We start from the raw sequence: 5,290 nt of genomic DNA, 5'->3' as shown, positions 1-5,290 counted from the left end.
AACCCGTCTTTTGTGTCACTGAAGGCTTTTACCATGGCTTGGTTCCTGCAGCAGCAAACTTAGCTTTTTCAAAAGCACTCAGTCCACTCTTGAAATGATGAGAGAGAGCTATTTGCTTTTTTATTTATTTATTTCTGGTTTGAAAAGGAAGTTGCTCCTGGCCCAAAACATTACACACCAAGGTTCAGCTCAAAACATATTTTATGGTTGAGTTATTGCAAACCATTTAAATTAGGGATTTATAATGGAAATGCTGACACAACCTAAACTCTAGCTGTTTGAATGGCATCACTATAATTATATGAGAATTTAATGATTTCAGCTGCAGCTGAACTGACAAGCAGCATAACCAAATAAACACCAGCATTTATACAGGCCATGAGTGAGAAAAAACATAGTAGCAGACCTGGGTAAACACTCATAGGAATCTGATGGAAATTTTCATGGGAAAAAAATCAGGAATATTCCAGGCTATAAATAAATACCACCTTAATTTCCTTTAGAGTGAAAAAGAATAGAGTCACGATGCAATTACAGAATCCTCCTCTCCCTTTATATAAAAAGCATGTGAGACCATCCGGAGAAACACAGGATGTGTTAAACTACAGACTGACGGGTGACTCATCAATACGATAAAAATAGATTTAAACGGAGGAACAAGCTGAGAGAAATGGGCTTAGCAGTGAGTAGCAGGCAAGGAAAAAGGGAAAGATTAAGAAAGCTAAAGAAAGAATTGGGAAGTACTATTCCAGAACATGCATTTCATTTCTAGCATCCTTTTCTATATCATATCTAAACTAGAGTTTAAAAAAAATTGCTTAGTGAATATTGTGCACTCTTCTTGCAAACGCAAAGTTCATACACAGACTTGTGTCCAACAAAACTTAACCTTTTATGCTATGACCAAATTATTAATATCAGTACTTCTGTACTCTCAGATAAAGATACTTCTAATAAAAAGCAAGTTTATGATGCTGGGTATTTCCATTTCATTTATATAATTTTTAATTTGACAGGTACTTCTATTGTAATATATTCCTCTGCAAATTCACAGTCCCACTTCACACCTTCTGGGTAATATTGAGTATGTGTAACAGTTTCTAAAGCAAACTTTGCAGGACTCTGCTCATATATCAACACATATTTGAACACAGTACATCTATTCATGTTTCATTAAGCAATCATCTTTCCTCCTTTTCACATTTTTGAAATTTTAATTCTCTCCAAAGAGCTTCTGACCCTGTCAAGAACTTGTGTGTTATCATACCAGGTTTTCATCAGATATCCTGATCCTTATAGATCAATGAGAATTTATACATTTATTAATGATATCCCAGAGACTTACAGGATTTTCTTGAACCCTTCATATGAAAGATCTGTATCATTGATTTCAGTGATCGTAGCATTAAATCCATATATTTTTTTATTGACACTATATTGAACATGGAGAGAAAAAAGGAATAGAGAATAGAGAATTAACAGACAACAAACTAAGAGGAAACCCTACTCCTATTTGACCCTGAATAAGAAAAATCTTATTTGTCACCACCATTTAAGAAGAAATTATTATTTTAATGGTCATATCCAGACTAATTTAAGAGACTAAAGCAGGAACATAAGTTAAACCTACATACTAGGGCAGAAAAGTCTGCACGCTAAAAATATCTATGCAAGCTGTCACCTAATTCTTGAAATCCCTAAATTCTATATTTTTTAATTAAAGCACATCAAATCTATCTTTTTTTAGGTTTTTCTTTTTGGTATATACTATAAAATCAGTGTACTGACTGTGTTGACTGGGTTAACATCAGCCTGATGTCTAAATTTAATCGGAGTCCTGAAATTAGGTTTCTCTGCTGCCTTCATTGGATCTATTGTGAGGGTATTTGTTATACTTTGCTAGCGAAATACAGAATAATATATAGAAAAAAAATCCCAGAATGGGTCTGGGAAGTAGGATTTCATTACCAGTCTGATGGATTTAAACTTTCAGCCCATGGAGGCTACTTTTGATTCAGCTCACTGGTGCAGTGTATCTTGAATTCTACTCTACTCAGTGGCTCTGGGCTCAACAAATGTGACTGACACAAGTGTAGAAATTTCTGATAATTTATCTCCTTCTTGCTTAAGCCAATCTAAATCTGAATATCTAACTAAAAACTAGGTCTGATACAGTGAAACTACTGTGGTTTTTTACAGTGAAGACTGTTGAATACTAAATTCCTGGCAGTACAAACATCACTCAGAAATTGTACTGGGGATAAAGGATTTAAAAGGGTAAAGGGTTAACTGTTGTCATTTGGTTAAACATGCAGATAATTAATGGATTAGTATCATCACTCCAAAATTAAAAGATAATGGAATTTTTATCAGGACTTCTCTGGCAGGGATCCAACAGTAGGATAAATAGAAGATAACCAGAGAAAATTAATTACTGATTATGATGAAAAAGTGCAGTACTCCTCCTTTTATTTCACTCTTAGGCAGAAAGGAAGCTCCTCAAAAATAGAAAGATCAACATTAATTCATATATGCTCTTTTGAGCATGCCAATGAATTTTCTCATCTCTGTTTTTTTTTAATGCTTCTGACATAATGGCAACCTTGTTTAACAAATTAAGAATAGAAATCCACCAAACTATTTTAGTGAGTCAAATGACAACCAACATTAGTATCTGATTTTAGTCAGAGTGTGCTTGCTATTGTTGTGCACTTTGACTTCATAGCCATCCTAATGGGACTTTTAACCAGATCAGCCCTGCAGGAGAGTCAATGTGAAAATCACATGGGTAATATCTAAGTCAAAATTTGCCTTGAATACTAATCTTAATACAGTTTCCTAAGAAATTTAATTTCCTAATAGTCTTTATCAATTTTTCAAAATATAAAAATTCATATACAAACAGATCAGGGACGAAAAATTGGAGACATAAGTACTTCAAATTCTGTCTTTCTGTAAATTGAATATAAACAGGGAAATCAAACAACTTTGAGTGCACTTTCCATTTATTTCCAAATATAGGATTATATAGCTTTTTACTTATTAAGCATTTTCTCTCTCCACTTCCATAATAATTGTGTGAAACAAATCTAGAAGTACCAATACTAATTGATGCATATTTATGGATTTGGATTTGTTGATCCTGATGAGTCCCTTCAAATTCAGCATATTCTATGATTGTTTTATTATCATGAAAATGAACAAAAACTCATCTCATTTGATAAAGAGTAGATGACATATATTGCAATAATTTGATAGCATAGAGCAGACTTGCTTTTCTTGATATCCTTCTAAATTATACTTTCTTTATATAAAAGAAGTTTTCCTGAGTTTAGTCTGTTTTAATAAAACTATGTATTCTTTGTCATCACAAGATTGTTATGTATTATATCTAATATCTTAGATATAAGTTAAGATAAATATATCTCAAATACTGTGCTAATCTATTGTAGGAAAAAAATAATAGCAGTAGGACTTCAAGTTGTTCAAATCTATTTTCATTAAAAGAAAATAAAATTGCTTCTCAAATCATAGAATATATTTCAGATAAATTTTTAAATTAAAATGATACTATTTACAATACCCTATGCTAAATATTTCATATACTAAATATTTATAAATATTTAATGTTTAATATTGACCTAGTACTTAATATTTAATTAGATTATTTTTGGATCAAGTCTGCTGAATATGCAGAAATTCCTGTAATTTTTTTTTTTTTAACTGGGGTAAATATTTAATTTGGTTTCTTTTCTTACTTTCTTGGATACTAAGTCTTAAAATGGAAAATAGGCACCTCTATGGAAATCATAAACTCAGAAATTTAAGTCATCTCTTTTTTACAGTTAATTTAATTATAGGACTGTAAGCAGAAAGTACTGGCTATCTATATTTTCACCAGAAATGCTTATTTTATAGCTAGAATTCTGCTACAAAGAATGCCTAGCATTGCTCAAGTTTAAATAGATAGGCTCTTCAACTCCCTTTAGTTGCTTTCAGTGACTCAATTCTGCTGGTTTTTGTCCTTTATAGACCAGATACACCAAAGTGTATCCTGAGCACACCTATTCCATCAGGTTTAATGTGATGGACTAGCTCAATGTGAAGAGGAGTCTCCTTTGCTTTATGGCTAGCACAGTCATTTGGGATGCTTGCTAGGAGTGTCCAGGCTCTGGCTGATAACAATCCACAAAACAGACTCAAACGGTCTCATGGCCACAGTGCTCGTGCTGGGGCACAGATCCCCTCCCAGCCCCTGGCACAGGGAATAACTAACGTAAATTATTGCAGTACTGGCTGAAGTGACTACTGGAAACGAGATCTTGTGGTGTTTGTGAGGTCCCCAGGATGAGGTGAGAGATGAGAATTTGACTCCAAGTTCTCAGAAGGCTGTTTTATTATTATATTATATTATATTATATTATATTATATTAATTATACTATATTGTGTTATGTTATGTTATGTTATATTTTATTATGTTATATTTTATTATATTTATTATATTATATTTATTATATTTATTATGCTATACTAAAACTATACACAAGATAGGATACATCAGAAGGCTTCACAAGAATAATTAATAAAAACTCGTGACTGACTCAGAGAGTCCAACACAGCTGGCTGTGATTGATTATTAATTAAAAACAGTTCACATAGAACCAATCAAACATTCACCTGTTGGTAAACAATGTCCAAGTCACATTCCAAAGCAGCAAACACAGGAGCAGCAATCAGATAATTATTTTTTTCATTCCTCTCTGAGGCTTCTCAGCTTACCAGGAGAAAATCCTGGGCAAAGAAGATTTTTCAGAAAATATCATGGTGACAAGGTCTGATCTCAGATGAGTGCCTGAAACCCTTTGCTATGGATTCTCTCTGGCCCAAGGAATTGAATTATTCTGTTCAAAGCTGAGCATGATGTACAAAGGGTTCCCTGTGCAAAACATGGCTGGAATTTGCTCTTTGCTACACCCTGCAATCTGAGTGTTCCCATCCCTTCAAGCACACATGTGATCGTATTGTTGTTATTCTCCATTCTCTAAGCTTCTCCTTATGTGGAAATCCTGGGTCATTAATTCTGTTCTTCAGATGCTGAAGGGGATATTCTTGCTGTATTTTGAAACCACTGACTTTTTACTTAGATTTATCTCCAGTGTTTTAAACCACCTTTGCTCTTTACACACTTGAGGTTCCTTTATTTTCCATGGCCTGCAGGGAGGTGTAGTTTAACATACCAATTCCATATCAAGTATGATTTTAAAGAGAAGAGGAGAAAGAAGAGAGAAG

This window comes from Melozone crissalis, unplaced genomic scaffold (assembly GCF_028551555.1).
Source record: "Melozone crissalis strain CALT ecotype California unplaced genomic scaffold, PUWL_Pcris_2 ptg000006l_1, whole genome shotgun sequence".
Classification (NCBI taxonomy): domain Eukaryota; kingdom Metazoa; phylum Chordata; class Aves; order Passeriformes; family Passerellidae; genus Melozone; species Melozone crissalis.
Note: the sequence above shows the minus strand (reverse complement) of the source record.